The 16,515-nt window shown below is 38.5% G+C and overlaps 59 non-coding genes across 59 annotated transcripts; all 59 read left to right on the top strand.

Annotated features, from left to right (window-relative positions):
• Positions 1-107: 107 nt before the first annotated feature.
• Positions 108-226, top strand: LOC127133320 (5S ribosomal RNA). The gene has a single exon (XR_007807304.1). It is a non-coding gene; the product is annotated as a 5S ribosomal RNA (ribosomal RNA).
• A 161-nt stretch (positions 227-387) lies between these two features.
• On the top strand, positions 388-506 carry LOC127133332 (5S ribosomal RNA). Its single transcript, XR_007807315.1, has one exon. It is a non-coding gene; the product is annotated as a 5S ribosomal RNA (ribosomal RNA).
• Positions 507-666: 160 nt separating this feature from the next.
• LOC127133343 (5S ribosomal RNA) lies at positions 667-785 on the top strand. The gene has a single exon (XR_007807326.1). It is a non-coding gene; the product is annotated as a 5S ribosomal RNA (ribosomal RNA).
• A 160-nt stretch (positions 786-945) lies between these two features.
• LOC127133357 (5S ribosomal RNA) lies at positions 946-1,064 on the top strand. The gene has a single exon (XR_007807337.1). It is a non-coding gene; the product is annotated as a 5S ribosomal RNA (ribosomal RNA).
• A 160-nt stretch (positions 1,065-1,224) lies between these two features.
• On the top strand, positions 1,225-1,343 carry LOC127133368 (5S ribosomal RNA). The gene has a single exon (XR_007807348.1). It is a non-coding gene; the product is annotated as a 5S ribosomal RNA (ribosomal RNA).
• Positions 1,344-1,503: 160 nt separating this feature from the next.
• LOC127133380 (5S ribosomal RNA) lies at positions 1,504-1,622 on the top strand. The gene has a single exon (XR_007807359.1). It is a non-coding gene; the product is annotated as a 5S ribosomal RNA (ribosomal RNA).
• Positions 1,623-1,783: 161 nt separating this feature from the next.
• On the top strand, positions 1,784-1,902 carry LOC127133391 (5S ribosomal RNA). Its single transcript, XR_007807370.1, has one exon. It is a non-coding gene; the product is annotated as a 5S ribosomal RNA (ribosomal RNA).
• A 161-nt stretch (positions 1,903-2,063) lies between these two features.
• Positions 2,064-2,182, top strand: LOC127133402 (5S ribosomal RNA). The gene has a single exon (XR_007807381.1). It is a non-coding gene; the product is annotated as a 5S ribosomal RNA (ribosomal RNA).
• A 161-nt stretch (positions 2,183-2,343) lies between these two features.
• Positions 2,344-2,462, top strand: LOC127133414 (5S ribosomal RNA). The gene has a single exon (XR_007807391.1). It is a non-coding gene; the product is annotated as a 5S ribosomal RNA (ribosomal RNA).
• Positions 2,463-2,623: 161 nt separating this feature from the next.
• Positions 2,624-2,742, top strand: LOC127133425 (5S ribosomal RNA). Its single transcript, XR_007807402.1, has one exon. It is a non-coding gene; the product is annotated as a 5S ribosomal RNA (ribosomal RNA).
• A 159-nt stretch (positions 2,743-2,901) lies between these two features.
• Positions 2,902-3,020, top strand: LOC127133437 (5S ribosomal RNA). The gene has a single exon (XR_007807412.1). It is a non-coding gene; the product is annotated as a 5S ribosomal RNA (ribosomal RNA).
• Positions 3,021-3,181: 161 nt separating this feature from the next.
• On the top strand, positions 3,182-3,300 carry LOC127133448 (5S ribosomal RNA). Its single transcript, XR_007807421.1, has one exon. It is a non-coding gene; the product is annotated as a 5S ribosomal RNA (ribosomal RNA).
• Positions 3,301-3,460: 160 nt separating this feature from the next.
• On the top strand, positions 3,461-3,579 carry LOC127133460 (5S ribosomal RNA). Its single transcript, XR_007807432.1, has one exon. It is a non-coding gene; the product is annotated as a 5S ribosomal RNA (ribosomal RNA).
• Positions 3,580-3,740: 161 nt separating this feature from the next.
• Positions 3,741-3,859, top strand: LOC127133473 (5S ribosomal RNA). The gene has a single exon (XR_007807443.1). It is a non-coding gene; the product is annotated as a 5S ribosomal RNA (ribosomal RNA).
• Positions 3,860-4,020: 161 nt separating this feature from the next.
• On the top strand, positions 4,021-4,139 carry LOC127133485 (5S ribosomal RNA). The gene has a single exon (XR_007807456.1). It is a non-coding gene; the product is annotated as a 5S ribosomal RNA (ribosomal RNA).
• A 161-nt stretch (positions 4,140-4,300) lies between these two features.
• On the top strand, positions 4,301-4,419 carry LOC127133496 (5S ribosomal RNA). The gene has a single exon (XR_007807467.1). It is a non-coding gene; the product is annotated as a 5S ribosomal RNA (ribosomal RNA).
• A 161-nt stretch (positions 4,420-4,580) lies between these two features.
• Positions 4,581-4,699, top strand: LOC127133509 (5S ribosomal RNA). The gene has a single exon (XR_007807477.1). It is a non-coding gene; the product is annotated as a 5S ribosomal RNA (ribosomal RNA).
• A 161-nt stretch (positions 4,700-4,860) lies between these two features.
• LOC127133521 (5S ribosomal RNA) lies at positions 4,861-4,979 on the top strand. Its single transcript, XR_007807488.1, has one exon. It is a non-coding gene; the product is annotated as a 5S ribosomal RNA (ribosomal RNA).
• Positions 4,980-5,140: 161 nt separating this feature from the next.
• On the top strand, positions 5,141-5,259 carry LOC127133533 (5S ribosomal RNA). The gene has a single exon (XR_007807495.1). It is a non-coding gene; the product is annotated as a 5S ribosomal RNA (ribosomal RNA).
• Positions 5,260-5,420: 161 nt separating this feature from the next.
• Positions 5,421-5,539, top strand: LOC127133545 (5S ribosomal RNA). Its single transcript, XR_007807506.1, has one exon. It is a non-coding gene; the product is annotated as a 5S ribosomal RNA (ribosomal RNA).
• A 161-nt stretch (positions 5,540-5,700) lies between these two features.
• LOC127133556 (5S ribosomal RNA) lies at positions 5,701-5,819 on the top strand. Its single transcript, XR_007807517.1, has one exon. It is a non-coding gene; the product is annotated as a 5S ribosomal RNA (ribosomal RNA).
• Positions 5,820-5,979: 160 nt separating this feature from the next.
• Positions 5,980-6,098, top strand: LOC127133568 (5S ribosomal RNA). Its single transcript, XR_007807526.1, has one exon. It is a non-coding gene; the product is annotated as a 5S ribosomal RNA (ribosomal RNA).
• A 161-nt stretch (positions 6,099-6,259) lies between these two features.
• On the top strand, positions 6,260-6,378 carry LOC127133580 (5S ribosomal RNA). Its single transcript, XR_007807534.1, has one exon. It is a non-coding gene; the product is annotated as a 5S ribosomal RNA (ribosomal RNA).
• A 160-nt stretch (positions 6,379-6,538) lies between these two features.
• On the top strand, positions 6,539-6,657 carry LOC127133593 (5S ribosomal RNA). Its single transcript, XR_007807548.1, has one exon. It is a non-coding gene; the product is annotated as a 5S ribosomal RNA (ribosomal RNA).
• Positions 6,658-6,818: 161 nt separating this feature from the next.
• Positions 6,819-6,937, top strand: LOC127133605 (5S ribosomal RNA). The gene has a single exon (XR_007807559.1). It is a non-coding gene; the product is annotated as a 5S ribosomal RNA (ribosomal RNA).
• Positions 6,938-7,098: 161 nt separating this feature from the next.
• On the top strand, positions 7,099-7,217 carry LOC127133616 (5S ribosomal RNA). The gene has a single exon (XR_007807570.1). It is a non-coding gene; the product is annotated as a 5S ribosomal RNA (ribosomal RNA).
• A 161-nt stretch (positions 7,218-7,378) lies between these two features.
• Positions 7,379-7,497, top strand: LOC127133628 (5S ribosomal RNA). Its single transcript, XR_007807581.1, has one exon. It is a non-coding gene; the product is annotated as a 5S ribosomal RNA (ribosomal RNA).
• A 160-nt stretch (positions 7,498-7,657) lies between these two features.
• LOC127133639 (5S ribosomal RNA) lies at positions 7,658-7,776 on the top strand. The gene has a single exon (XR_007807592.1). It is a non-coding gene; the product is annotated as a 5S ribosomal RNA (ribosomal RNA).
• A 161-nt stretch (positions 7,777-7,937) lies between these two features.
• On the top strand, positions 7,938-8,056 carry LOC127133650 (5S ribosomal RNA). Its single transcript, XR_007807602.1, has one exon. It is a non-coding gene; the product is annotated as a 5S ribosomal RNA (ribosomal RNA).
• Positions 8,057-8,217: 161 nt separating this feature from the next.
• Positions 8,218-8,336, top strand: LOC127133661 (5S ribosomal RNA). Its single transcript, XR_007807613.1, has one exon. It is a non-coding gene; the product is annotated as a 5S ribosomal RNA (ribosomal RNA).
• Positions 8,337-8,497: 161 nt separating this feature from the next.
• On the top strand, positions 8,498-8,616 carry LOC127133674 (5S ribosomal RNA). The gene has a single exon (XR_007807625.1). It is a non-coding gene; the product is annotated as a 5S ribosomal RNA (ribosomal RNA).
• A 161-nt stretch (positions 8,617-8,777) lies between these two features.
• Positions 8,778-8,896, top strand: LOC127133686 (5S ribosomal RNA). The gene has a single exon (XR_007807636.1). It is a non-coding gene; the product is annotated as a 5S ribosomal RNA (ribosomal RNA).
• A 161-nt stretch (positions 8,897-9,057) lies between these two features.
• On the top strand, positions 9,058-9,176 carry LOC127133697 (5S ribosomal RNA). The gene has a single exon (XR_007807647.1). It is a non-coding gene; the product is annotated as a 5S ribosomal RNA (ribosomal RNA).
• Positions 9,177-9,337: 161 nt separating this feature from the next.
• Positions 9,338-9,456, top strand: LOC127133709 (5S ribosomal RNA). The gene has a single exon (XR_007807659.1). It is a non-coding gene; the product is annotated as a 5S ribosomal RNA (ribosomal RNA).
• A 161-nt stretch (positions 9,457-9,617) lies between these two features.
• On the top strand, positions 9,618-9,736 carry LOC127133720 (5S ribosomal RNA). Its single transcript, XR_007807666.1, has one exon. It is a non-coding gene; the product is annotated as a 5S ribosomal RNA (ribosomal RNA).
• Positions 9,737-9,897: 161 nt separating this feature from the next.
• Positions 9,898-10,016, top strand: LOC127133732 (5S ribosomal RNA). Its single transcript, XR_007807674.1, has one exon. It is a non-coding gene; the product is annotated as a 5S ribosomal RNA (ribosomal RNA).
• Positions 10,017-10,177: 161 nt separating this feature from the next.
• LOC127133743 (5S ribosomal RNA) lies at positions 10,178-10,296 on the top strand. The gene has a single exon (XR_007807675.1). It is a non-coding gene; the product is annotated as a 5S ribosomal RNA (ribosomal RNA).
• A 161-nt stretch (positions 10,297-10,457) lies between these two features.
• LOC127133755 (5S ribosomal RNA) lies at positions 10,458-10,576 on the top strand. Its single transcript, XR_007807676.1, has one exon. It is a non-coding gene; the product is annotated as a 5S ribosomal RNA (ribosomal RNA).
• Positions 10,577-10,736: 160 nt separating this feature from the next.
• On the top strand, positions 10,737-10,855 carry LOC127133767 (5S ribosomal RNA). Its single transcript, XR_007807678.1, has one exon. It is a non-coding gene; the product is annotated as a 5S ribosomal RNA (ribosomal RNA).
• A 161-nt stretch (positions 10,856-11,016) lies between these two features.
• LOC127133779 (5S ribosomal RNA) lies at positions 11,017-11,135 on the top strand. The gene has a single exon (XR_007807679.1). It is a non-coding gene; the product is annotated as a 5S ribosomal RNA (ribosomal RNA).
• A 161-nt stretch (positions 11,136-11,296) lies between these two features.
• Positions 11,297-11,415, top strand: LOC127133790 (5S ribosomal RNA). Its single transcript, XR_007807680.1, has one exon. It is a non-coding gene; the product is annotated as a 5S ribosomal RNA (ribosomal RNA).
• A 161-nt stretch (positions 11,416-11,576) lies between these two features.
• Positions 11,577-11,695, top strand: LOC127133801 (5S ribosomal RNA). The gene has a single exon (XR_007807681.1). It is a non-coding gene; the product is annotated as a 5S ribosomal RNA (ribosomal RNA).
• Positions 11,696-11,855: 160 nt separating this feature from the next.
• LOC127133813 (5S ribosomal RNA) lies at positions 11,856-11,974 on the top strand. Its single transcript, XR_007807682.1, has one exon. It is a non-coding gene; the product is annotated as a 5S ribosomal RNA (ribosomal RNA).
• Positions 11,975-12,135: 161 nt separating this feature from the next.
• On the top strand, positions 12,136-12,254 carry LOC127133826 (5S ribosomal RNA). Its single transcript, XR_007807684.1, has one exon. It is a non-coding gene; the product is annotated as a 5S ribosomal RNA (ribosomal RNA).
• Positions 12,255-12,415: 161 nt separating this feature from the next.
• On the top strand, positions 12,416-12,534 carry LOC127133837 (5S ribosomal RNA). The gene has a single exon (XR_007807685.1). It is a non-coding gene; the product is annotated as a 5S ribosomal RNA (ribosomal RNA).
• A 161-nt stretch (positions 12,535-12,695) lies between these two features.
• On the top strand, positions 12,696-12,814 carry LOC127133849 (5S ribosomal RNA). Its single transcript, XR_007807686.1, has one exon. It is a non-coding gene; the product is annotated as a 5S ribosomal RNA (ribosomal RNA).
• A 161-nt stretch (positions 12,815-12,975) lies between these two features.
• On the top strand, positions 12,976-13,094 carry LOC127133860 (5S ribosomal RNA). The gene has a single exon (XR_007807687.1). It is a non-coding gene; the product is annotated as a 5S ribosomal RNA (ribosomal RNA).
• Positions 13,095-13,254: 160 nt separating this feature from the next.
• On the top strand, positions 13,255-13,373 carry LOC127133872 (5S ribosomal RNA). The gene has a single exon (XR_007807689.1). It is a non-coding gene; the product is annotated as a 5S ribosomal RNA (ribosomal RNA).
• Positions 13,374-13,533: 160 nt separating this feature from the next.
• On the top strand, positions 13,534-13,652 carry LOC127133884 (5S ribosomal RNA). Its single transcript, XR_007807690.1, has one exon. It is a non-coding gene; the product is annotated as a 5S ribosomal RNA (ribosomal RNA).
• Positions 13,653-13,813: 161 nt separating this feature from the next.
• On the top strand, positions 13,814-13,932 carry LOC127133896 (5S ribosomal RNA). Its single transcript, XR_007807698.1, has one exon. It is a non-coding gene; the product is annotated as a 5S ribosomal RNA (ribosomal RNA).
• A 160-nt stretch (positions 13,933-14,092) lies between these two features.
• Positions 14,093-14,211, top strand: LOC127133908 (5S ribosomal RNA). Its single transcript, XR_007807709.1, has one exon. It is a non-coding gene; the product is annotated as a 5S ribosomal RNA (ribosomal RNA).
• A 161-nt stretch (positions 14,212-14,372) lies between these two features.
• LOC127133919 (5S ribosomal RNA) lies at positions 14,373-14,491 on the top strand. Its single transcript, XR_007807715.1, has one exon. It is a non-coding gene; the product is annotated as a 5S ribosomal RNA (ribosomal RNA).
• Positions 14,492-14,651: 160 nt separating this feature from the next.
• LOC127133932 (5S ribosomal RNA) lies at positions 14,652-14,770 on the top strand. The gene has a single exon (XR_007807727.1). It is a non-coding gene; the product is annotated as a 5S ribosomal RNA (ribosomal RNA).
• A 161-nt stretch (positions 14,771-14,931) lies between these two features.
• Positions 14,932-15,050, top strand: LOC127133945 (5S ribosomal RNA). Its single transcript, XR_007807737.1, has one exon. It is a non-coding gene; the product is annotated as a 5S ribosomal RNA (ribosomal RNA).
• A 160-nt stretch (positions 15,051-15,210) lies between these two features.
• On the top strand, positions 15,211-15,329 carry LOC127133956 (5S ribosomal RNA). Its single transcript, XR_007807748.1, has one exon. It is a non-coding gene; the product is annotated as a 5S ribosomal RNA (ribosomal RNA).
• Positions 15,330-15,489: 160 nt separating this feature from the next.
• LOC127133967 (5S ribosomal RNA) lies at positions 15,490-15,608 on the top strand. The gene has a single exon (XR_007807756.1). It is a non-coding gene; the product is annotated as a 5S ribosomal RNA (ribosomal RNA).
• Positions 15,609-15,768: 160 nt separating this feature from the next.
• Positions 15,769-15,887, top strand: LOC127133979 (5S ribosomal RNA). The gene has a single exon (XR_007807766.1). It is a non-coding gene; the product is annotated as a 5S ribosomal RNA (ribosomal RNA).
• Positions 15,888-16,048: 161 nt separating this feature from the next.
• LOC127133990 (5S ribosomal RNA) lies at positions 16,049-16,167 on the top strand. Its single transcript, XR_007807774.1, has one exon. It is a non-coding gene; the product is annotated as a 5S ribosomal RNA (ribosomal RNA).
• A 161-nt stretch (positions 16,168-16,328) lies between these two features.
• On the top strand, positions 16,329-16,447 carry LOC127134001 (5S ribosomal RNA). The gene has a single exon (XR_007807785.1). It is a non-coding gene; the product is annotated as a 5S ribosomal RNA (ribosomal RNA).
• The last annotated feature ends 68 nt before the right edge of the window (positions 16,448-16,515 follow it).

Consider the following 16,515-nt stretch of genomic DNA (forward strand, 5'->3'; position numbering starts at 1 on the left):
AATGGAAAGAAGTAGGAGAAAACAAATATTTCAGCGTTAATTATGTCTGTTTTGCCGTTAATAAGTGAAAGAAATAAAATATATACAATTAAAGCGCATTCGATATCAGGTGCGATCATACCAGCACTAATGCACCGGATCCCATCAGAACTCCGCAGTTAAGCGTGCTTGGGCGAGAGTAGTACTAGGATGGGTGACCTCCTGGGAAGTCCTTGTGTTGCACCTCTTTTTTTGGGATTTTTTAAATACTTGTATCTATTTTTGTTAATCGGCGTAAAAGAATGGAAAGAAGTAGGAGAAAACAAATATTTCAGCGTTAATTATGTCTGTTTTGCCGTTAATAAGTGAAAGAAATAAAATATATACAATTAAAGCGCATTCGATATCAGGTGCGATCATACCAGCACTAATGCACCGGATCCCATCAGAACTCCGCAGTTAAGCGTGCTTGGGCGAGAGTAGTACTAGGATGGGTGACCTCCTGGGAAGTCCTTGTGTTGCACCTCTTTTTTGGGATTTTTTAAATACTTGTATCTATTTTTGTTAATCGGCGTAAAAGAATGGAAAGAAGTAGGAGAAAACAAATATTTCAGCGTTAATTATGTCTGTTTTGCCGTTAATAAGTGAAAGAAATAAAATATATACAATTAAAGCGCATTCGATATCAGGTGCGATCATACCAGCACTAATGCACCGGATCCCATCAGAACTCCGCAGTTAAGCGTGCTTGGGCGAGAGTAGTACTAGGATGGGTGACCTCCTGGGAAGTCCTTGTGTTGCACCTCTTTTTTGGGATTTTTTAAATACTTGTATCTATTTTTGTTAATCGGCGTAAAAGAATGGAAAGAAGTAGGAGAAAACAAATATTTCAGCGTTAATTATGTCTGTTTTGCCGTTAATAAGTGAAAGAAATAAAATATATACAATTAAAGCGCATTCGATATCAGGTGCGATCATACCAGCACTAATGCACCGGATCCCATCAGAACTCCGCAGTTAAGCGTGCTTGGGCGAGAGTAGTACTAGGATGGGTGACCTCCTGGGAAGTCCTTGTGTTGCACCTCTTTTTTTGGATTTTTTAAATACTTGTATCTATTTTTGTTAATCGGCGTAAAAGAATGGAAAGAAGTAGGAGAAAACAAATATTTCAGCGTTAATTATGTCTGTTTTGCCGTTAATAAGTGAAAGAAATAAAATATATACAATTAAAGCGCATTCGATATCAGGTGCGATCATACCAGCACTAATGCACCGGATCCCATCAGAACTCCGCAGTTAAGCGTGCTTGGGCGAGAGTAGTACTAGGATGGGTGACCTCCTGGGAAGTCCTTGTGTTGCACCTCTTTTTTTGGATTTTTTAAATACTTGTATCTATTTTTGTTAATCGGCGTAAAAGAATGGAAAGAAGTAGGAGAAAACAAATATTTCAGCGTTAATTATGTCTGTTTTGCCGTTAATAAGTGAAAGAAATAAAATATATACAATTAAAGCGCATTCGATATCAGGTGCGATCATACCAGCACTAATGCACCGGATCCCATCAGAACTCCGCAGTTAAGCGTGCTTGGGCGAGAGTAGTACTAGGATGGGTGACCTCCTGGGAAGTCCTTGTGTTGCACCTCTTTTTTTGGGATTTTTTAAATACTTGTATCTATTTTTGTTAATCGGCGTAAAAGAATGGAAAGAAGTAGGAGAAAACAAATATTTCAGCGTTAATTATGTCTGTTTTGCCGTTAATAAGTGAAAGAAATAAAATATATACAATTAAAGCGCATTCGATATCAGGTGCGATCATACCAGCACTAATGCACCGGATCCCATCAGAACTCCGCAGTTAAGCGTGCTTGGGCGAGAGTAGTACTAGGATGGGTGACCTCCTGGGAAGTCCTTGTGTTGCACCTCTTTTTTTGCGATTTTTTAAATACTTGTATCTATTTTTGTTAATCGGCGTAAAAGAATGGAAAGAAGTAGGAGAAAACAAATATTTCAGCGTTAATTATGTCTGTTTTGCCGTTAATAAGTGAAAGAAATAAAATATATACAATTAAAGCGCATTCGATATCAGGTGCGATCATACCAGCACTAATGCACCGGATCCCATCAGAACTCCGCAGTTAAGCGTGCTTGGGCGAGAGTAGTACTAGGATGGGTGACCTCCTGGGAAGTCCTTGTGTTGCACCTCTTTTTTTGCGATTTTTTAAATACTTGTATCTATTTTTGTTAATCGGCGTAAAAGAATGGAAAGAAGTAGGAGAAAACAAATATTTCAGCGTTAATTATGTCTGTTTTGCCGTTAATAAGTGAAAGAAATAAAATATATACAATTAAAGCGCATTCGATATCAGGTGCGATCATACCAGCACTAATGCACCGGATCCCATCAGAACTCCGCAGTTAAGCGTGCTTGGGCGAGAGTAGTACTAGGATGGGTGACCTCCTGGGAAGTCCTTGTGTTGCACCTCTTTTTTTGGGATTTTTTAAATACTTGTATCTATTTTTGTTAATCGGCGTAAAAGAATGGAAAGAAGTAGGAGAAAACAAATATTTCAGCGTTAATTATGTCTGTTTTGCCGTTAATAAGTGAAAGAAATAAAATATATACAATTAAAGCGCATTCGATATCAGGTGCGATCATACCAGCACTAATGCACCGGATCCCATCAGAACTCCGCAGTTAAGCGTGCTTGGGCGAGAGTAGTACTAGGATGGGTGACCTCCTGGGAAGTCCTTGTGTTGCACCTCTTTTTTGGATTTTTTAAATACTTGTATCTATTTTTGTTAATCGGCGTAAAAGAATGGAAAGAAGTAGGAGAAAACAAATATTTCAGCGTTAATTATGTCTGTTTTGCCGTTAATAAGTGAAAGAAATAAAATATATACAATTAAAGCGCATTCGATATCAGGTGCGATCATACCAGCACTAATGCACCGGATCCCATCAGAACTCCGCAGTTAAGCGTGCTTGGGCGAGAGTAGTACTAGGATGGGTGACCTCCTGGGAAGTCCTTGTGTTGCACCTCTTTTTTTGGGATTTTTTAAATACTTGTATCTATTTTTGTTAATCGGCGTAAAAGAATGGAAAGAAGTAGGAGAAAACAAATATTTCAGCGTTAATTATGTCTGTTTTGCCGTTAATAAGTGAAAGAAATAAAATATATACAATTAAAGCGCATTCGATATCAGGTGCGATCATACCAGCACTAATGCACCGGATCCCATCAGAACTCCGCAGTTAAGCGTGCTTGGGCGAGAGTAGTACTAGGATGGGTGACCTCCTGGGAAGTCCTTGTGTTGCACCTCTTTTTTGCGATTTTTTAAATACTTGTATCTATTTTTGTTAATCGGCGTAAAAGAATGGAAAGAAGTAGGAGAAAACAAATATTTCAGCGTTAATTATGTCTGTTTTGCCGTTAATAAGTGAAAGAAATAAAATATATACAATTAAAGCGCATTCGATATCAGGTGCGATCATACCAGCACTAATGCACCGGATCCCATCAGAACTCCGCAGTTAAGCGTGCTTGGGCGAGAGTAGTACTAGGATGGGTGACCTCCTGGGAAGTCCTTGTGTTGCACCTCTTTTTTTGCGATTTTTTAAATACTTGTATCTATTTTTGTTAATCGGCGTAAAAGAATGGAAAGAAGTAGGAGAAAACAAATATTTCAGCGTTAATTATGTCTGTTTTGCCGTTAATAAGTGAAAGAAATAAAATATATACAATTAAAGCGCATTCGATATCAGGTGCGATCATACCAGCACTAATGCACCGGATCCCATCAGAACTCCGCAGTTAAGCGTGCTTGGGCGAGAGTAGTACTAGGATGGGTGACCTCCTGGGAAGTCCTTGTGTTGCACCTCTTTTTTTGGGATTTTTTAAATACTTGTATCTATTTTTGTTAATCGGCGTAAAAGAATGGAAAGAAGTAGGAGAAAACAAATATTTCAGCGTTAATTATGTCTGTTTTGCCGTTAATAAGTGAAAGAAATAAAATATATACAATTAAAGCGCATTCGATATCAGGTGCGATCATACCAGCACTAATGCACCGGATCCCATCAGAACTCCGCAGTTAAGCGTGCTTGGGCGAGAGTAGTACTAGGATGGGTGACCTCCTGGGAAGTCCTTGTGTTGCACCTCTTTTTTTGCGATTTTTTAAATACTTGTATCTATTTTTGTTAATCGGCGTAAAAGAATGGAAAGAAGTAGGAGAAAACAAATATTTCAGCGTTAATTATGTCTGTTTTGCCGTTAATAAGTGAAAGAAATAAAATATATACAATTAAAGCGCATTCGATATCAGGTGCGATCATACCAGCACTAATGCACCGGATCCCATCAGAACTCCGCAGTTAAGCGTGCTTGGGCGAGAGTAGTACTAGGATGGGTGACCTCCTGGGAAGTCCTTGTGTTGCACCTCTTTTTTTGCGATTTTTTAAATACTTGTATCTATTTTTGTTAATCGGCGTAAAAGAATGGAAAGAAGTAGGAGAAAACAAATATTTCAGCGTTAATTATGTCTGTTTTGCCGTTAATAAGTGAAAGAAATAAAATATATACAATTAAAGCGCATTCGATATCAGGTGCGATCATACCAGCACTAATGCACCGGATCCCATCAGAACTCCGCAGTTAAGCGTGCTTGGGCGAGAGTAGTACTAGGATGGGTGACCTCCTGGGAAGTCCTTGTGTTGCACCTCTTTTTTTGGGATTTTTTAAATACTTGTATCTATTTTTGTTAATCGGCGTAAAAGAATGGAAAGAAGTAGGAGAAAACAAATATTTCAGCGTTAATTATGTCTGTTTTGCCGTTAATAAGTGAAAGAAATAAAATATATACAATTAAAGCGCATTCGATATCAGGTGCGATCATACCAGCACTAATGCACCGGATCCCATCAGAACTCCGCAGTTAAGCGTGCTTGGGCGAGAGTAGTACTAGGATGGGTGACCTCCTGGGAAGTCCTTGTGTTGCACCTCTTTTTTTGGGATTTTTTAAATACTTGTATCTATTTTTGTTAATCGGCGTAAAAGAATGGAAAGAAGTAGGAGAAAACAAATATTTCAGCGTTAATTATGTCTGTTTTGCCGTTAATAAGTGAAAGAAATAAAATATATACAATTAAAGCGCATTCGATATCAGGTGCGATCATACCAGCACTAATGCACCGGATCCCATCAGAACTCCGCAGTTAAGCGTGCTTGGGCGAGAGTAGTACTAGGATGGGTGACCTCCTGGGAAGTCCTTGTGTTGCACCTCTTTTTTTGGGATTTTTTAAATACTTGTATCTATTTTTGTTAATCGGCGTAAAAGAATGGAAAGAAGTAGGAGAAAACAAATATTTCAGCGTTAATTATGTCTGTTTTGCCGTTAATAAGTGAAAGAAATAAAATATATACAATTAAAGCGCATTCGATATCAGGTGCGATCATACCAGCACTAATGCACCGGATCCCATCAGAACTCCGCAGTTAAGCGTGCTTGGGCGAGAGTAGTACTAGGATGGGTGACCTCCTGGGAAGTCCTTGTGTTGCACCTCTTTTTTTGCGATTTTTTAAATACTTGTATCTATTTTTGTTAATCGGCGTAAAAGAATGGAAAGAAGTAGGAGAAAACAAATATTTCAGCGTTAATTATGTCTGTTTTGCCGTTAATAAGTGAAAGAAATAAAATATATACAATTAAAGCGCATTCGATATCAGGTGCGATCATACCAGCACTAATGCACCGGATCCCATCAGAACTCCGCAGTTAAGCGTGCTTGGGCGAGAGTAGTACTAGGATGGGTGACCTCCTGGGAAGTCCTTGTGTTGCACCTCTTTTTTGGGATTTTTTAAATACTTGTATCTATTTTTGTTAATCGGCGTAAAAGAATGGAAAGAAGTAGGAGAAAACAAATATTTCAGCGTTAATTATGTCTGTTTTGCCGTTAATAAGTGAAAGAAATAAAATATATACAATTAAAGCGCATTCGATATCAGGTGCGATCATACCAGCACTAATGCACCGGATCCCATCAGAACTCCGCAGTTAAGCGTGCTTGGGCGAGAGTAGTACTAGGATGGGTGACCTCCTGGGAAGTCCTTGTGTTGCACCTCTTTTTTTGGGATTTTTTAAATACTTGTATCTATTTTTGTTAATCGGCGTAAAAGAATGGAAAGAAGTAGGAGAAAACAAATATTTCAGCGTTAATTATGTCTGTTTTGCCGTTAATAAGTGAAAGAAATAAAATATATACAATTAAAGCGCATTCGATATCAGGTGCGATCATACCAGCACTAATGCACCGGATCCCATCAGAACTCCGCAGTTAAGCGTGCTTGGGCGAGAGTAGTACTAGGATGGGTGACCTCCTGGGAAGTCCTTGTGTTGCACCTCTTTTTTGCGATTTTTTAAATACTTGTATCTATTTTTGTTAATCGGCGTAAAAGAATGGAAAGAAGTAGGAGAAAACAAATATTTCAGCGTTAATTATGTCTGTTTTGCCGTTAATAAGTGAAAGAAATAAAATATATACAATTAAAGCGCATTCGATATCAGGTGCGATCATACCAGCACTAATGCACCGGATCCCATCAGAACTCCGCAGTTAAGCGTGCTTGGGCGAGAGTAGTACTAGGATGGGTGACCTCCTGGGAAGTCCTTGTGTTGCACCTCTTTTTTTGGGATTTTTTAAATACTTGTATCTATTTTTGTTAATCGGCGTAAAAGAATGGAAAGAAGTAGGAGAAAACAAATATTTCAGCGTTAATTATGTCTGTTTTGCCGTTAATAAGTGAAAGAAATAAAATATATACAATTAAAGCGCATTCGATATCAGGTGCGATCATACCAGCACTAATGCACCGGATCCCATCAGAACTCCGCAGTTAAGCGTGCTTGGGCGAGAGTAGTACTAGGATGGGTGACCTCCTGGGAAGTCCTTGTGTTGCACCTCTTTTTTTGGGATTTTTTAAATACTTGTATCTATTTTTGTTAATCGGCGTAAAAGAATGGAAAGAAGTAGGAGAAAACAAATATTTCAGCGTTAATTATGTCTGTTTTGCCGTTAATAAGTGAAAGAAATAAAATATATACAATTAAAGCGCATTCGATATCAGGTGCGATCATACCAGCACTAATGCACCGGATCCCATCAGAACTCCGCAGTTAAGCGTGCTTGGGCGAGAGTAGTACTAGGATGGGTGACCTCCTGGGAAGTCCTTGTGTTGCACCTCTTTTTTTGGGATTTTTTAAATACTTGTATCTATTTTTGTTAATCGGCGTAAAAGAATGGAAAGAAGTAGGAGAAAACAAATATTTCAGCGTTAATTATGTCTGTTTTGCCGTTAATAAGTGAAAGAAATAAAATATATACAATTAAAGCGCATTCGATATCAGGTGCGATCATACCAGCACTAATGCACCGGATCCCATCAGAACTCCGCAGTTAAGCGTGCTTGGGCGAGAGTAGTACTAGGATGGGTGACCTCCTGGGAAGTCCTTGTGTTGCACCTCTTTTTTTGGATTTTTTAAATACTTGTATCTATTTTTGTTAATCGGCGTAAAAGAATGGAAAGAAGTAGGAGAAAACAAATATTTCAGCGTTAATTATGTCTGTTTTGCCGTTAATAAGTGAAAGAAATAAAATATATACAATTAAAGCGCATTCGATATCAGGTGCGATCATACCAGCACTAATGCACCGGATCCCATCAGAACTCCGCAGTTAAGCGTGCTTGGGCGAGAGTAGTACTAGGATGGGTGACCTCCTGGGAAGTCCTTGTGTTGCACCTCTTTTTTTGGGATTTTTTAAATACTTGTATCTATTTTTGTTAATCGGCGTAAAAGAATGGAAAGAAGTAGGAGAAAACAAATATTTCAGCGTTAATTATGTCTGTTTTGCCGTTAATAAGTGAAAGAAATAAAATATATACAATTAAAGCGCATTCGATATCAGGTGCGATCATACCAGCACTAATGCACCGGATCCCATCAGAACTCCGCAGTTAAGCGTGCTTGGGCGAGAGTAGTACTAGGATGGGTGACCTCCTGGGAAGTCCTTGTGTTGCACCTCTTTTTTTGGGATTTTTTAAATACTTGTATCTATTTTTGTTAATCGGCGTAAAAGAATGGAAAGAAGTAGGAGAAAACAAATATTTCAGCGTTAATTATGTCTGTTTTGCCGTTAATAAGTGAAAGAAATAAAATATATACAATTAAAGCGCATTCGATATCAGGTGCGATCATACCAGCACTAATGCACCGGATCCCATCAGAACTCCGCAGTTAAGCGTGCTTGGGCGAGAGTAGTACTAGGATGGGTGACCTCCTGGGAAGTCCTTGTGTTGCACCTCTTTTTTTGGGATTTTTTAAATACTTGTATCTATTTTTGTTAATCGGCGTAAAAGAATGGAAAGAAGTAGGAGAAAACAAATATTTCAGCGTTAATTATGTCTGTTTTGCCGTTAATAAGTGAAAGAAATAAAATATATACAATTAAAGCGCATTCGATATCAGGTGCGATCATACCAGCACTAATGCACCGGATCCCATCAGAACTCCGCAGTTAAGCGTGCTTGGGCGAGAGTAGTACTAGGATGGGTGACCTCCTGGGAAGTCCTTGTGTTGCACCTCTTTTTTTGGGATTTTTTAAATACTTGTATCTATTTTTGTTAATCGGCGTAAAAGAATGGAAAGAAGTAGGAGAAAACAAATATTTCAGCGTTAATTATGTCTGTTTTGCCGTTAATAAGTGAAAGAAATAAAATATATACAATTAAAGCGCATTCGATATCAGGTGCGATCATACCAGCACTAATGCACCGGATCCCATCAGAACTCCGCAGTTAAGCGTGCTTGGGCGAGAGTAGTACTAGGATGGGTGACCTCCTGGGAAGTCCTTGTGTTGCACCTCTTTTTTTGGGATTTTTTAAATACTTGTATCTATTTTTGTTAATCGGCGTAAAAGAATGGAAAGAAGTAGGAGAAAACAAATATTTCAGCGTTAATTATGTCTGTTTTGCCGTTAATAAGTGAAAGAAATAAAATATATACAATTAAAGCGCATTCGATATCAGGTGCGATCATACCAGCACTAATGCACCGGATCCCATCAGAACTCCGCAGTTAAGCGTGCTTGGGCGAGAGTAGTACTAGGATGGGTGACCTCCTGGGAAGTCCTTGTGTTGCACCTCTTTTTTTGGGATTTTTTAAATACTTGTATCTATTTTTGTTAATCGGCGTAAAAGAATGGAAAGAAGTAGGAGAAAACAAATATTTCAGCGTTAATTATGTCTGTTTTGCCGTTAATAAGTGAAAGAAATAAAATATATACAATTAAAGCGCATTCGATATCAGGTGCGATCATACCAGCACTAATGCACCGGATCCCATCAGAACTCCGCAGTTAAGCGTGCTTGGGCGAGAGTAGTACTAGGATGGGTGACCTCCTGGGAAGTCCTTGTGTTGCACCTCTTTTTTTGGGATTTTTTAAATACTTGTATCTATTTTTGTTAATCGGCGTAAAAGAATGGAAAGAAGTAGGAGAAAACAAATATTTCAGCGTTAATTATGTCTGTTTTGCCGTTAATAAGTGAAAGAAATAAAATATATACAATTAAAGCGCATTCGATATCAGGTGCGATCATACCAGCACTAATGCACCGGATCCCATCAGAACTCCGCAGTTAAGCGTGCTTGGGCGAGAGTAGTACTAGGATGGGTGACCTCCTGGGAAGTCCTTGTGTTGCACCTCTTTTTTTGGGATTTTTTAAATACTTGTATCTATTTTTGTTAATCGGCGTAAAAGAATGGAAAGAAGTAGGAGAAAACAAATATTTCAGCGTTAATTATGTCTGTTTTGCCGTTAATAAGTGAAAGAAATAAAATATATACAATTAAAGCGCATTCGATATCAGGTGCGATCATACCAGCACTAATGCACCGGATCCCATCAGAACTCCGCAGTTAAGCGTGCTTGGGCGAGAGTAGTACTAGGATGGGTGACCTCCTGGGAAGTCCTTGTGTTGCACCTCTTTTTTTGGGATTTTTTAAATACTTGTATCTATTTTTGTTAATCGGCGTAAAAGAATGGAAAGAAGTAGGAGAAAACAAATATTTCAGCGTTAATTATGTCTGTTTTGCCGTTAATAAGTGAAAGAAATAAAATATATACAATTAAAGCGCATTCGATATCAGGTGCGATCATACCAGCACTAATGCACCGGATCCCATCAGAACTCCGCAGTTAAGCGTGCTTGGGCGAGAGTAGTACTAGGATGGGTGACCTCCTGGGAAGTCCTTGTGTTGCACCTCTTTTTTTGGGATTTTTTAAATACTTGTATCTATTTTTGTTAATCGGCGTAAAAGAATGGAAAGAAGTAGGAGAAAACAAATATTTCAGCGTTAATTATGTCTGTTTTGCCGTTAATAAGTGAAAGAAATAAAATATATACAATTAAAGCGCATTCGATATCAGGTGCGATCATACCAGCACTAATGCACCGGATCCCATCAGAACTCCGCAGTTAAGCGTGCTTGGGCGAGAGTAGTACTAGGATGGGTGACCTCCTGGGAAGTCCTTGTGTTGCACCTCTTTTTTTGGATTTTTTAAATACTTGTATCTATTTTTGTTAATCGGCGTAAAAGAATGGAAAGAAGTAGGAGAAAACAAATATTTCAGCGTTAATTATGTCTGTTTTGCCGTTAATAAGTGAAAGAAATAAAATATATACAATTAAAGCGCATTCGATATCAGGTGCGATCATACCAGCACTAATGCACCGGATCCCATCAGAACTCCGCAGTTAAGCGTGCTTGGGCGAGAGTAGTACTAGGATGGGTGACCTCCTGGGAAGTCCTTGTGTTGCACCTCTTTTTTTGGGATTTTTTAAATACTTGTATCTATTTTTGTTAATCGGCGTAAAAGAATGGAAAGAAGTAGGAGAAAACAAATATTTCAGCGTTAATTATGTCTGTTTTGCCGTTAATAAGTGAAAGAAATAAAATATATACAATTAAAGCGCATTCGATATCAGGTGCGATCATACCAGCACTAATGCACCGGATCCCATCAGAACTCCGCAGTTAAGCGTGCTTGGGCGAGAGTAGTACTAGGATGGGTGACCTCCTGGGAAGTCCTTGTGTTGCACCTCTTTTTTTGGGATTTTTTAAATACTTGTATCTATTTTTGTTAATCGGCGTAAAAGAATGGAAAGAAGTAGGAGAAAACAAATATTTCAGCGTTAATTATGTCTGTTTTGCCGTTAATAAGTGAAAGAAATAAAATATATACAATTAAAGCGCATTCGATATCAGGTGCGATCATACCAGCACTAATGCACCGGATCCCATCAGAACTCCGCAGTTAAGCGTGCTTGGGCGAGAGTAGTACTAGGATGGGTGACCTCCTGGGAAGTCCTTGTGTTGCACCTCTTTTTTTGGGATTTTTTAAATACTTGTATCTATTTTTGTTAATCGGCGTAAAAGAATGGAAAGAAGTAGGAGAAAACAAATATTTCAGCGTTAATTATGTCTGTTTTGCCGTTAATAAGTGAAAGAAATAAAATATATACAATTAAAGCGCATTCGATATCAGGTGCGATCATACCAGCACTAATGCACCGGATCCCATCAGAACTCCGCAGTTAAGCGTGCTTGGGCGAGAGTAGTACTAGGATGGGTGACCTCCTGGGAAGTCCTTGTGTTGCACCTCTTTTTTTGGATTTTTTAAATACTTGTATCTATTTTTGTTAATCGGCGTAAAAGAATGGAAAGAAGTAGGAGAAAACAAATATTTCAGCGTTAATTATGTCTGTTTTGCCGTTAATAAGTGAAAGAAATAAAATATATACAATTAAAGCGCATTCGATATCAGGTGCGATCATACCAGCACTAATGCACCGGATCCCATCAGAACTCCGCAGTTAAGCGTGCTTGGGCGAGAGTAGTACTAGGATGGGTGACCTCCTGGGAAGTCCTTGTGTTGCACCTCTTTTTTTGGGATTTTTTAAATACTTGTATCTATTTTTGTTAATCGGCGTAAAAGAATGGAAAGAAGTAGGAGAAAACAAATATTTCAGCGTTAATTATGTCTGTTTTGCCGTTAATAAGTGAAAGAAATAAAATATATACAATTAAAGCGCATTCGATATCAGGTGCGATCATACCAGCACTAATGCACCGGATCCCATCAGAACTCCGCAGTTAAGCGTGCTTGGGCGAGAGTAGTACTAGGATGGGTGACCTCCTGGGAAGTCCTTGTGTTGCACCTCTTTTTTTGGGATTTTTTAAATACTTGTATCTATTTTTGTTAATCGGCGTAAAAGAATGGAAAGAAGTAGGAGAAAACAAATATTTCAGCGTTAATTATGTCTGTTTTGCCGTTAATAAGTGAAAGAAATAAAATATATACAATTAAAGCGCATTCGATATCAGGTGCGATCATACCAGCACTAATGCACCGGATCCCATCAGAACTCCGCAGTTAAGCGTGCTTGGGCGAGAGTAGTACTAGGATGGGTGACCTCCTGGGAAGTCCTTGTGTTGCACCTCTTTTTTTGGGATTTTTTAAATACTTGTATCTATTTTTGTTAATCGGCGTAAAAGAATGGAAAGAAGTAGGAGAAAACAAATATTTCAGCGTTAATTATGTCTGTTTTGCCGTTAATAAGTGAAAGAAATAAAATATATACAATTAAAGCGCATTCGATATCAGGTGCGATCATACCAGCACTAATGCACCGGATCCCATCAGAACTCCGCAGTTAAGCGTGCTTGGGCGAGAGTAGTACTAGGATGGGTGACCTCCTGGGAAGTCCTTGTGTTGCACCTCTTTTTTTGCGATTTTTTAAATACTTGTATCTATTTTTGTTAATCGGCGTAAAAGAATGGAAAGAAGTAGGAGAAAACAAATATTTCAGCGTTAATTATGTCTGTTTTGCCGTTAATAAGTGAAAGAAATAAAATATATACAATTAAAGCGCATTCGATATCAGGTGCGATCATACCAGCACTAATGCACCGGATCCCATCAGAACTCCGCAGTTAAGCGTGCTTGGGCGAGAGTAGTACTAGGATGGGTGACCTCCTGGGAAGTCCTTGTGTTGCACCTCTTTTTTTGGATTTTTTAAATACTTGTATCTATTTTTGTTAATCGGCGTAAAAGAATGGAAAGAAGTAGGAGAAAACAAATATTTCAGCGTTAATTATGTCTGTTTTGCCGTTAATAAGTGAAAGAAATAAAATATATACAATTAAAGCGCATTCGATATCAGGTGCGATCATACCAGCACTAATGCACCGGATCCCATCAGAACTCCGCAGTTAAGCGTGCTTGGGCGAGAGTAGTACTAGGATGGGTGACCTCCTGGGAAGTCCTTGTGTTGCACCTCTTTTTTTGGATTTTTTAAATACTTGTATCTATTTTTGTTAATCGGCGTAAAAGAATGGAAAGAAGTAGGAGAAAACAAATATTTCAGCGTTAATTATGTCTGTTTTGCCGTTAATAAGTGAAAGAAATAAAATATATACAATTAAAGCGCATTCGATATCAGGTGCGATCATACCAGCACTAATGCACCGGATCCCATCAGAACTCCGCAGTTAAGCGTGCTTGGGCGAGAGTAGTACTAGGATGGGTGACCTCCTGGGAAGTCCTTGTGTTGCACCTCTTTTTTTGGGATTTTTTAAATACTTGTATCTATTTTTGTTAATCGGCGTAAAAGAATGGAAAGAAGTAGGAGAAAACAAATATTTCAGCGTTAATTATGTCTGTTTTGCCGTTAATAAGTGAAAGAAATAAAATATATACAATTAAAGCGCATTCGATATCAGGTGCGATCATACCAGCACTAATGCACCGGATCCCATCAGAACTCCGCAGTTAAGCGTGCTTGGGCGAGAGTAGTACTAGGATGGGTGACCTCCTGGGAAGTCCTTGTGTTGCACCTCTTTTTTGGGATTTTTTAAATACTTGTATCTATTTTTGTTAATCGGCGTAAAAGAATGGAAAGAAGTAGGAGAAAACAAATATTTCAGCGTTAATTATGTCTGTTTTGCCGTTAATAAGTGAAAGAAATAAAATATATACAATTAAAGCGCATTCGATATCAGGTGCGATCATACCAGCACTAATGCACCGGATCCCATCAGAACTCCGCAGTTAAGCGTGCTTGGGCGAGAGTAGTACTAGGATGGGTGACCTCCTGGGAAGTCCTTGTGTTGCACCTCTTTTTTTGCGATTTTTTAAATACTTGTATCTATTTTTGTTAATCGGCGTAAAAGAATGGAAAGAAGTAGGAGAAAACAAATATTTCAGCGTTAATTATGTCTGTTTTGCCGTTAATAAGTGAAAGAAATAAAATATATACAATTAAAGCGCATTCGATATCAGGTGCGATCATACCAGCACTAATGCACCGGATCCCATCAGAACTCCGCAGTTAAGCGTGCTTGGGCGAGAGTAGTACTAGGATGGGTGACCTCCTGGGAAGTCCTTGTGTTGCACCTCTTTTTTTGGATTTTTTAAATACTTGTATCTATTTTTGTTAATCGGCGTAAAAGAATGGAAAGAAGTAGGAGAAAACAAATATTTCAGCGTTAATTATGTCTGTTTTGCCGTTAATAAGTGAAAGAAATAAAATATATACAATTAAAGCGCATTCGATATCAGGTGCGATCATACCAGCACTAATGCACCGGATCCCATCAGAACTCCGCAGTTAAGCGTGCTTGGGCGAGAGTAGTACTAGGATGGGTGACCTCCTGGGAAGTCCTTGTGTTGCACCTCTTTTTTTGGGATTTTTTAAATACTTGTATCTATTTTTGTTAATCGGCGTAAAAGAATGGAAAGAAGTAGGAGAAAACAAATATTTCAGCGTTAATTATGTCTGTTTTGCCGTTAATAAGTGAAAGAAATAAAATATATACAATTAAAGCGCATTCGATATCAGGTGCGATCATACCAGCACTAATGCACCGGATCCCATCAGAACTCCGCAGTTAAGCGTGCTTGGGCGAGAGTAGTACTAGGATGGGTGACCTCCTGGGAAGTCCTTGTGTTGCACCTCTTTTTTTGGATTTTTTAAATACTTGTATCTATTTTTGTTAATCGGCGTAAAAGAATGGAAAGAAGTAGGAGAAAACAAATATTTCAGCGTTAATTATGTCTGTTTTGCCGTTAATAAGTGAAAGAAATAAAATATATACAATTAAAGCGCATTCGATATCAGGTGCGATCATACCAGCACTAATGCACCGGATCCCATCAGAACTCCGCAGTTAAGCGTGCTTGGGCGAGAGTAGTACTAGGATGGGTGACCTCCTGGGAAGTCCTTGTGTTGCACCTCTTTTTTTGGATTTTTTAAATACTTGTATCTATTTTTGTTAATCGGCGTAAAAGAATGGAAAGAAGTAGGAGAAAACAAATATTTCAGCGTTAATTATGTCTGTTTTGCCGTTAATAAGTGAAAGAAATAAAATATATACAATTAAAGCGCATTCGATATCAGGTGCGATCATACCAGCACTAATGCACCGGATCCCATCAGAACTCCGCAGTTAAGCGTGCTTGGGCGAGAGTAGTACTAGGATGGGTGACCTCCTGGGAAGTCCTTGTGTTGCACCTCTTTTTTTGGATTTTTTAAATACTTGTATCTATTTTTGTTAATCGGCGTAAAAGAATGGAAAGAAGTAGGAGAAAACAAATATTTCAGCGTTAATTATGTCTGTTTTGCCGTTAATAAGTGAAAGAAATAAAATATATACAATTAAAGCGCATTCGATATCAGGTGCGATCATACCAGCACTAATGCACCGGATCCCATCAGAACTCCGCAGTTAAGCGTGCTTGGGCGAGAGTAGTACTAGGATGGGTGACCTCCTGGGAAGTCCTTGTGTTGCACCTCTTTTTTTGGGATTTTTTAAATACTTGTATCTATTTTTGTTAATCGGCGTAAAAGAATGGAAAGAAGTAGGAGAAAACAAATATTTCAGCGTTAATTATGTCTGTTTTGCCGTTAATAAGTGAAAGAAATAAAATATATACAATTAAAGCGCATTCGATATCAGGTGCGATCATACCAGCACTAATGCACCGGATCCCATCAGAACTCCGCAGTTAAGCGTGCTTGGGCGAGAGTAGTACTAGGATGGGTGACCTCCTGGGAAGTCCTTGTGTTGCACCTCTTTTTTTGGGATTTTTTAAATACTTGTATCTATTTTTGTTAATCGGCGTAAAAGAATGGAAAGAAGTAGGAGAAAACAAATATTTCAGCGTTAATTATGTCTGTTTTGCCGTTAATAAGTGAAAGAAATAAAATATATACAATTAAAGCGCATTCGATATCAGGTGCGATCATACCAGCACTAATGCACCGGATCCCATCAGAACTCCGCAGTTAAGCGTGCTTGGGCGAGAGTAGTACTAGGATGGGTGACCTCCTGGGAAGTCCTTGTGTTGCACCTCTTTTTTTGGATTTTTTAAATACTTGTATCTATTTTTGTTAATCGGCGTAAAAGAATGGAAAGAAGTAG

This window comes from Lathyrus oleraceus, chromosome 3 (assembly GCF_024323335.1).
Source record: "Lathyrus oleraceus cultivar Zhongwan6 chromosome 3, CAAS_Psat_ZW6_1.0, whole genome shotgun sequence".
In the NCBI taxonomy this organism is placed as follows: domain Eukaryota; kingdom Viridiplantae; phylum Streptophyta; class Magnoliopsida; order Fabales; family Fabaceae; genus Lathyrus; species Lathyrus oleraceus.